The sequence below is a fragment of the Alosa pseudoharengus genome, unplaced genomic scaffold, assembly GCF_046254945.1.
Source record: "Alosa pseudoharengus isolate Yale_2024_CS ecotype anadromous, Long Island Sound unplaced genomic scaffold, YU_APseudo_1.1 YU_APseudo_1.1_scf_4, whole genome shotgun sequence".
NCBI lineage: Eukaryota > Metazoa > Chordata > Actinopteri > Clupeiformes > Clupeidae > Alosa > Alosa pseudoharengus.
Window position 1 is genome coordinate 45,462,687 of NW_027468774.1, and position 10,682 is coordinate 45,473,368.

The following is a 10,682-nucleotide window of genomic DNA, read 5'->3' on the forward strand; positions in this document are numbered from 1 at the left end:
TTAATTTTATATTATAAATTATCATGGTCATGTCAATTAGGCAAAAACAAATGTGTGAATATGATTATCTAAACTGAGGTTTGTATCATATATTGTATTGAAATGAAAAAATAATAGTCTACATTTCAGCCAAACAAAGCAGCCAGATACAACATAAAAATACATTTTTATAGACTTTATAGATTTTATAGAGTTATATCTGATTGTTTTCAAGGAGCTGTAGCCTATTGTTGAGGTAAGACAATACCGAAATAAAATAAAACGGTGCTTAAGACAATCTTGGCCTTTTCTCATAGCTAGAACATAGGCCTACATATTAGAGATGCGCGGATGGGCTATTATTTCAACCGTAACCGCATAGCAAAACTTATCATCCATCCGCCATCCATCCGCACCAACGTTTTTTGACCAATTTTCAAATCCGCACCCGCCCGCCATCCGCTGGTTGATTTAATGTATATGGGTGATGCGGTGCTGCTGACGTGAGGCTAGAAAGCTCTTGCCTGTTCTAGAAAGACTGATCCAATGCAGTAAATATATTAAAAGGCTAAAGTCCTACATTGGCTATGTTGTAGCCTATCCCCAGAATATCAGCAGCAAACTCAGTCTCTGTCTCGCAAAAGTCTCCAAATAAAACGCAGCCTGTAGCCTACAATTGTATCATTGTAATAAAAAACGCAATTTAGCACATCATTTCAACATGCTGCTATTTAGCCTACTAATTAATGCCTATTGTACTTTATTTTTTGCAAAAAGAAAGAAATCCTTAATAAAATAACAAGTCATTCACATTATAGGCTACTTTACGCATGCACTGTAACCCACCGCACAGCAGTGCAACGTGCATGTTTACATTTTTAGTAACAACTTGCTTGCTTGCCTTACACATCTAAGTTTTCCGACTATTTTTCTTACCTTCTTTTTTCCGCTGTGGATGTTACTGAGCTTGTAGAAGTTTTAGCTCTTACGTTCTGAACATCTCGCACTGCCATTGCCCGATGTCAATTCTGAGTCATACCACACCATAATCTGTCTCCCTTTTAAATGCCTATTCCCTATCGAAACAAAATAACCCAGTCAGTCTCATCTACGAGATGTTTAGGCCTCCTCCAATACTGGCAGCTAGGTTGCAGATTTGCTTAGGTGGTCAACTTGCACTGTAGCCTATTCTACTTTCTTATTGCACACTGGAGAGAAAAACATGTTGGTAGGCTACGATAGGCTACTTAATTTAAACTCTGTTACCTTTAGTGTGTGTGTGTGTGCGTGCGTGAGGGGTTGCTCAGTAAAACATCGGAATACACCAATTCCGCAACACCGTCTCTGATAGATAAACAAAGCAGCATGCATAGAAGCAACTAGGCCAAACTGCCTGATGAAAATTTGACTATTTCAAAGTGTGCTCGTTTTTTTCGGATGTAGGTAACACAATTTAACAATGTATAGGCTATATTTTTTTCATTTGATTGGTTCAACCGCCACCCGCCCGAATTTAATTAAAATATTATATTTCTTCACGTCATCCGCCCGATCCGCGGTTTAACCGCGGAGTCCGCGGCTGTAACCGCGAACCGCGCATCTCTACTACATATCAATGAACTGGGCCTATTTTGTTCCAAGTCTGAGTGAATATGAACAAAATAATAATAATAATTTGTACATCGTTTTAGCAGCAAGGGCCAAATTATTCTTTAACATTAAGGAAATCCCTTCATCAAACGTAAGGCTACTCTACAGACTATCGTTGCCGTTTAGGAATGCTATAGTAAGTGTTTAATTTCGCGCTGGATTTTGACAAACAAAAGAGTAAAATCTGTCAAACAACGACAGAGTGCGAGTTGTCACGTGCTTAAGTTGCAGTAGATGTATGGGTAATGAAGTCCTTTGTCTACTTTGGGCAATGAGTATAGCCCAAAACGAACTTCATTACCCACAAATCCGTGCCACGTGTAGTTTCAAAACAGGAAGTGGGATGAACGCGCTGCTTGCAACGTAAATCAGAGTCTGAGCGAGCAGAAAAGGTTATGAACCGATTTCTAACAAGTAACTCGATATAACCACCGGTTCATTTCAGTTTTATTCCGATACGGGGCTTCACATATCGATGTAGCCGTATCTTACACGTTAAAAACGGATACCGATACGTATCGGTTCATCTTTACACCCCTAGTGCTTGGTAGTCAGGGTTGTGCACAATTCAAATTGCAATTCTGCTTCCTGTCTGCTACTTCAATTGAAATGCAAGTGAAATTCAAGAATTTAATTGGAATTTCAGAGCCAGTTTCAATTCAATTCTGGAATTTTGCACAAGCCTGTTGGTAGTAAATTTGGCGAGACACTTCGTCCCACCGTTCCGCCTCAGTCTATGTGAAAAGGACAGGCGTTCCGCGAATCTGGTACATAATTTTGCAGGGATTTTGGCAGTGTGTAAGGGCCTACCATCACAACCTCACATTTGCCACTATCACCAATCAAGCGCACCTTCCTTCCTCCGTTATTATGACCACCACGCAGCGAAGCGGCGGTCATATAGGTTTAGTCAGATTTTTTTTTTCTTCTTCTTTTTCGCATGCCCAAATTTCCGTCAAGGATTCCCGGGACACTGAAAGACCGGGGTACACGAAACTTGGTGGGCATGTAACCCTACATGGATAGCATGGAACCATAGTTTTTCGTTTTGATCTGTAGCCCCCCCGCTGGACTGGAACCCCCGAAAGGAGGGTAGGGCAGACACAGTTTTCTGTGAATATCTCGAGAACCGTAGGGTTTAGGAGGACCATTTTTTTCCGTATGTTTGCCTCCAGGGGTCATGTTAACCCATTTCATGTGCACACATGTGCACAAACAGATACACACACACACACACACATACATTCACAGTAATCATACGTATGACACATACTCACACAGTAGACATATGTACGCTTGCATGCACAGGCACATACGCAGGCACACACACAAGCACGCACACACACACACACACACACACACACACACACACACGCATAACATAAACATGTACATGCACACATTTCAAGAATTTCTCAGAATTATGAACAGGCAAGATGGAGGTGGGGTTGTATAAAATTAATTTTACATGTGAAATCTATGAACTAATCATGTTTTGGTACTTGTTGTCTAGCAGATATCAGTGAGAATTGAGTGTGGATAATGCAATTTAGTGAGACAGTTAGAATCATATAGGCCTTTCAGCGTGATTTATTTTTGTGGAAAAAAGGTTGGGCGGCGGTCATATTTTGTACCGCTCTGCGGTACATCTAGTTTTTTTAACCACCAGCCGCCACTGATACACACTTGACCTTAATGTGAATATTCAAACACAGTTTTTACATTAAATTCAATATTTTATGATTATTATGATTTATCAATATTTTCAGGAGGTCGTACCATTTGACATGTAACCTAAGCTTGCCTGACCATGGCCTAAAAACTCTATTTTGTAACTTTTTTAAGAGAAAACAATAACAAGTTCTATCGTGAGACTGCATGTAGTTTGGAGAAGCGTATCGGTAGGCCTATATTAACAGAAGATTTTCCGTTTGCTTCGGGATATAGGCCTATGGGTCATTCACTTTTGGATTGTTTGATTATAGTGCTGACTATAGTCACAGGAGACGTAGTGTAGGCCTATCAGCCATCGAAATGAAAGCTCATCAGGGGGTAATATTGTGGAAACAAACGTTGGGTAGGCTAAATTTATAGTCCATACTGTAGCATACTGGCGCGTATAGACTCAAAGCGGCAAAAGCTAACGTTCCTAACCCTGCTCACAAGTGCCACCTGGTGGTTGTTTGGGTCATTGCAGCTTCACTGGGGAAATATAAATAAAAGACGTGTGATTCAAGCGTGAGGACACGTGAGAATCACGCGTGAAGCCGGAAAATTGAATGTAGTACCCACTGTAGGTCTAATTGATGCAACATTCATAATGTTTTCTATGTAGTTAGTTAAGTTGAGGGGCAGCCGTAGCGTACTGGTTAGCACTTCGGACTTGTAACTGGAGGGTTGCCGGTTCGAACCCCGACCAGTAGGAAGCGGCTGAAGTGCCCTTGAGTAAGGCACCTAACCCCTCACTGCTCCCCGAGCGCCGCTGTTGTAGCAGGCAGCTCACTGCGCCGGGATTAGTGTGTGCTTCACCTCACTTACTTAATACTTAATACTAAATAAAGGGTCGTACTTCAAACATTATTCTAACGTTAGCTTAGAGATACGGCTTGATTGCATAAGTTAACTTAGTACATTGGGGACTGGGGAGACTAAGCTATCTTGTGATGAGACCTTAGCAGAGTTAACTTTGCAACAAATTTGCGCAGCATGGACACGATGCTAAGCGGATTTAATAGCAATTTAGCCCGTCGTCTTCTATGTAATGCTATGTGCCAACAGCAATCCTTCAACAATTGTTAATGTTTTGTTAAATGTAGGCTACATGCAGAGGAGGGGTGGTGGGTTCAAAAGCGGGGCAAGGAAAGGCTGCGTGTGTAAAAAGCGCAGCTCAATGAAAGAGTCATTGCTCGAGAAAACCAGGCAAAAGTCGGAAGATGGGGGTCGGCCAAATCGGCTCATACTTTCTATGTGTGATAAGTATGTGGAACTTTGAACAGCCATATAATTAAAACTATCCAGCTATTTTTCGTTATGGAGTTCTGGGACTCCCCTCGGAGACTGGAGCTGAAACAGGTGAGGGGTGGAAATATAAAAGTTATGTTCATATCCTCATCAGAATTATCAGGGTAGCCATTGCAATTTCAGTCATTTTCAGCCTAAAATTGCCTGATTTTCGAGGGTCTCCATGGGGGGCCCAGAACTAAGTAACAGAAAATAGCTGGAGGGTTATAGTCATATGGCTGTTCATAGCTCCACATACCTATAACACATACAAAGTCACGATTCGATTTTCGATCTTTTTTTAAATATTACTATTAATGCATTCCTTATGTTATGTAATTGTTTTGGCCTTTTCCTTTTCTGTTTCGGGGGGCTTTTATTTTGAAACAGATTTTTATTTTGAAACCGTTCCAACCGTGAGGTTGTAATGTAAACAGAACAAACATTAGGCTAAACAGAGACGTGAACATAGTGAAATGAAACAACACAGAATGATAATTTGATTGTTTCAGCACAGTCCGAAGAGACCCAAGGTTAGTGTTCATGGAATATATACTATCAATGTGCATTTTAAGCCTAAGTAATTTTTGACTGTAACTATCATGTTTTCACTTGCTAAGTTGAGTAGGCTAAGTTAGTGTTAACTGACCTGAATGAACGACAAAATTAGGGCTGGGACAACGCGTCGACGTAATCGATGACGTCGACGCAAAATATGCGCGTCGATTCGTCAAGTGTGCTGCTTAATATCATAGACAGTAAAAGAAATGGACAAACAGACTCCGTCGTTCTCAATGGGAGGGCACTGAGTCATTTTTCAGTTGGTCCCCCCAGTACTGCGCAGACTCGCACTTAACTTCATGACGTTAGCCATCGAACTGAATCTTGTAACTCATATGATAGATACACAGAAATTCTTCTTACGCTTCCTTCGTCTTCAAAGTCATCAAAGTTAAACATTTATTTATGTATTATTATTAATATCATCCTCACAAGTGATATCAAGTGATATCAAGAAGATGAACACATGATCATCTTCAAAAACAGTCATGGTAAAACAAAACAAAAAAGTTATAGCTTCTAGCCTTGAAGCTAATCTTCTTTCCACTTTTCTGACCTACGGTCAATCCATCGAAAACCTCTGAAATGATTATCGTTAGACTACCTAACGGTAAAACTACTGTTTTTCATTAGGTTTACTTGCCTCTATGCTTTACCTTAACATACAATGCTATTGTAGGCTACATAGCTCACGAGTTTCCGTGCTGGCTGGCCTACGCTTCTTATCCAAACAATACGGTTATCTCCCTTCAGTGCGTTAGCTTCCCTTCAACCGGACATGCTAAACATTCTTCTTACGGGAACCTAACGTTACATACGAGGTAATCGAGTCTTGTTTTGCCTTTTATTGTTTATGTAGATAACACAGAAGCTAAAATATCGGCACATGATATATGTTATATGAAGTTATGGGAGTTCAAAAAAATCCTAAATGACTGGGCGTTCTATGGGGTTAGCAGAGAGTTGATAACCACCGCTACATCGATGCTTCTACTTCCGGGAATTCGCCTGCCCCCTTGCTTAATATAGACCTCTCCAGAATATATCCAGCCTCCTAGCTTCCGTATCCATCCAACTTCCGGGCGTGGATTGTCTATGGGAAATAACATGGCGTTTTGAAAGATCGTACCTGTCAAACTCTGTAGGTGACAAAGTAGAAAAAGCTGCTGGGCAGATTGGCCTACACACTTCTGCCATCTAGTTTCCACTGGATTTTTTGATTTTCGGTGCCGTTTAAGTAGTATAGTCTATAGTATACTACTTAAACGGCACCGACAATCAAAAAAATCCAGTGGAAACTATATGGCAGAAGTGTGTAGGCCAATCTGCCCACCAGCTTTTTCAACTTCGCTACCTACATATGTTTTACCGGTATGATATTTCGAAACGCCATGTTATTTCTCATAGACAATCCACGCCCGGAAGTTGGATGGATACGGAAGTTACGGAGGCGGGACTTATTCTGGAGAGGTCAATTTCAAATTTTACACCTTCGTTGACTAATCTGTGGCTGGGCGCCACGAAAATCAAAACCGGCCAGCACACATTGATGTTCTATGTTGTACTATTTAAATTAAAGATAAGATAAAATAATTTCATTGAGCTACTTTTTACTCACGCAGCCTTTCCTCGCCCGCCCGCTCTCTCTCGTAACGAGCCCGCTGCTCCTCCTCTGCATGTGCATTTAACAAAATATTCACGATTGTTGAAGGATTGTTGTTGCCACATAGAAGCACTGCATAGAACACAGTGGGCTAAATTGCTATTATATCCGCTTAGCATCGTGACCATGCTGTGCAAATCTGTTCAAAACTGCTGCATTAAAGTTAAAGTAAACTCTGCTAAGGTCTTATCACAACATAGTACATTGAGGAGACTAAACTAAGTTAAGTTACAGTATGCAATCAATCAGTATTTCAAAGGTAACGTTAGAATACTGTTTGGATGTCAAGTTTGCATGCTTACTTACAGCTGCTTGTATTTCGTTACTCATGCAGGGCTCATTTTATAATTGACTCCCGATGTAAATGGAAAAGTTTTTTCCAAGACTCAAAAGTGCTTGTCCCAAGGAGAAGTACGAACCGTTATTTGAACTAACTACGTAATGAATTGCATCCACACATCAGCAGCCTTTTAACTGTGTTATGTTAATTGCAAGGATTCCCTCACGAACGTCTTAAAATGACAGGCACTCAATTAGACATACACTAGCCCAGTGTTTCTCAAAGTGTGGTCCGGGGACCACTGGTGGTCCGCAAGCTATCCCAAGTGGTCCGTGAGCAGACGTGGTAAAATATAATATAGATGAGTTGTTTGCAATATTGAACCAACTTGTATGTAAATCCAAAGAGTTCTGCAACACTGTCTATGTAAGATATGCCAGTTTAAATCATACGAGTCCTCTGACACAATAAGCAAGGAGCCAAGACAATAAGCAAGGTGGTTCAGTGAGTAGGCCTATTGTGTAGGCTTATATACTGTTGAAGTAGGTCTAATCTTTTTTTAGGTGGTCCGTGCGTTTCTTTCTTATTGGTTAAGTGGTCCTTCGTCTGAAAAAGTTTGAGAAACACTGCACTAGCCTACTGAACTTTATTGAATGCTACCTCTGACTAAGAATGCATTACTTTGCACTTGTCTTTTATTTTGGAATCTTAAGAGCAATAAACATATATTGCAATGTTAAAGAATTCATGTTTAATTCATTCAGATATGTAAATAATAAGTTGCTATTAGTCAATTAATGAGGAGATAATCGAGAATCGAATCGAAATCGAATTGGACTGAAAAAATGAATCGTAGATTCATTAGATTAATCGTTTAAAAAATAATCGTTTATCCCAGCCCTAGACAAAATACTTCCACACCGGTGATTTCAGAGCAGAGTTTGATTTCGGTAGGTTAATGTGTATATTTTAACTGGCTGCAGCCTAAACATATGAGCCAATTTGGCCTACCCCCATCTTCTGAACTCTGCCTGTTTTTTTCATGCAGTGACATAGAGCAGTGTTTCTCAAACTTTTTCAGACGAAGGACCACTTAACCAATAAAAAAGAAACGCACGGACCACCTAAAAAAAGATTAGACCTACTTCAACAGTATATAAGCCTACACAATAGGCCTACTCACTGAACCACCTTGCTTATTGTCTTGGCTCCTTGCTTATTGTGTCAGAGGACTCATATGATTTAAACTGGCATATCTTACATAGACAGTGTGTACATACAAGTTGGTTCAATATTGCAAACAACTCATCTATATTATATTTTACCACGTCTGCTCACGGACCACTTGGGATAGCTTGCGGACCACCAGTGGTCCCCGGACCACACTTTGAGAAACACTGACATAGAGCATTATTGAGTGGCGGCCTGTTTTGATTTTGTGGCGGCCCGCCACAGATTAGTCAACGTATGGGAAACACTGTATGCAGATCATAAAATACTACAAATTAATTCCAAAATATGAAATAAAAACATATGACATAAGTCATAACTTGCAGTGTGTGTGTGGAGGGTCGAGCAGAGACTAAGATTGCCACTGATGTGAATGATCCCACAGTATTCAATATTACTGATGGCGTCAAGGTGGTGGCCCAAATCAAATCAATATTGACAACAGCTCAGAGCATGGACAGTATATGGAAAGCGATAAAAAGGTGACCTTGAAATTGTGGTGTTAAAAGCGACGCGATGAAAAATTTGGGTGCACCTAAATTTTGTGCTGGTGCATTTACATTTAAAAAGTTAGGCGCACCAGTGCAATGCAAAAAGTTAGTTTGGAGCCCTGTGCAGTCTATGTTTTATTATCAATATTAAGGTCTCCTTTCTTTATGACTTGAATAAAATTCCTCCATGAATGCCATTTGTTGTGTAGTTTTGTAGTGTGCACAGATTCAAACAAAGTGCCAACAATATGCCGTGCAAGTAGTGTCGCAAAAACATAAGCTTCTGCACATGCTCAGAACGGATTGGGCACTGACAGATCCATCCATTAAAAATCCACTACAAATCCATAAGTCGCCCAGGGTTTGACTCAATTTACATGAAAGTCAATGGAAAAAGATGTCTATGGTAGTGAAGCAAGTTGGTGAAGCAGTCTGATTCAACTGTTTCACCGCGGGTGAGGGTGGCCCTGTTTTACACTCAGAGAATTGATTTCAATCAACAGCTGGTGTTAGTGACTGCATTTTTGTTCCAAACGACAAAAAATGTGATTGTTGTAAGATTTTTTTTTTTTTTTGGTAAAGCACGTTAAAGCACTGTAGTCTTATAAAGCCTTCCCTGATGCAATGTCTATCTCTGTCCAAGGATATCCCGTATCATAAGTTTACGTTAACTTACCTCACACGCCCCCATCACCAAAGTCCGTTCCCTCCTGATATGGCTGTCAAGTTTGTTAAGTTAGCGAATGTAAGAGAAAACAACTGGCGTGCTGATAACACTCAAAACCCCACGTCCGACGCTGCTAAATTATAACTGACCCTTTTCAGCAATTGTTTACCAATGACATTTACAGCTAACGTTAAAGCCAGACTATGGAGACACTATTATATACTCACCAGGTATGCATGTCTTGGCACAGATCACGGCATTTCTGTCGTTGAAAAGTTACAAACATTTCTTCTTTATTTCGGGTGAAAGTAAATATCCCTATGCATAGACCAAAGGAGAAACACGTTTGGAAGAAAATTACTGATTACCCTATGTCCCAATTGTGTTTTAACTTCTGGCCCTCTCACACAACTAACATTAACGTTAATAGTCTTACCAGAGAATTGTCTGGTTTTACTAGTGTAGAACAACAGTGTCACGTGACCCTCCCCCTTCATGCGATAGGTGGGCCTTGACTAGACCTCCGGGCAGGCATTGGACAAAAACAAATGGACAGGAAGGCTGCCATCCAGTATCAAGCCTGCTCACACAGGTCCCTGCACGGGAGAAACGGTAATATGCTGCGTTCATGATACGTTGGAAACTCGGAAATCCCGCCCTCCGACCCTCTGCTCTCCTCTGGAGGAATCCTAGTTTCAGAGACGCCCACTGATCTCACTACCGCTGTGTTCATGGGGAAAAGTAAGTTCCTACTGAAACCAGTGCAAAATAGCTGCGGATACAAACATAATTGAACCATGTTTAGAGTCGATTTTTAAAAAAATTGAAGTTAGTAACTTTGCTTTAAACCTCTGCAGAAGTTATGTCTCATTTGCCTAAGCCAGTGGTCCCCAAACTTTTTCATCCGAGGGCCAGCTCACTATGCCAGGCTCTAAGAGAGGGCCAGAGACTCCGAGTATATCAGTAACAATAGCTTAGTGCTGTGAACAACAGCAGTCTACCTTGGTTGAATATTCCATTACATTTAATCATAGGCTACTGCAATTTAATACCATTGTTAGCTGTGTTTATGTTGCCATAATGCCATATCAGTGTAAAATGTAGCTCAAATGAAATAATAGGCTACTAATAAAAAAGACTTTAGCATTCCCAAAAGTATTA

At 40.5% G+C, this 10,682-nt stretch overlaps 1 protein-coding gene across 2 annotated transcripts in view; it reads right to left on the bottom strand.

Moving 5' to 3' along the window:
* gpr146 (G protein-coupled receptor 146) overlaps positions 1-9,972 on the bottom strand; it is a 42,276-nt gene extending 32,304 nt beyond the window's left edge. For both annotated transcript variants that reach the window (XM_076266576.1, XM_076266577.1), the window contains exon 1: positions 9,749-9,972. The gene's annotated coding sequence lies outside the window, so the exon portion shown is untranslated. The remainder of the gene's footprint in view (positions 1-9,748) is intronic.
* Between the last annotated feature and the right edge of the window lie 710 nt (positions 9,973-10,682).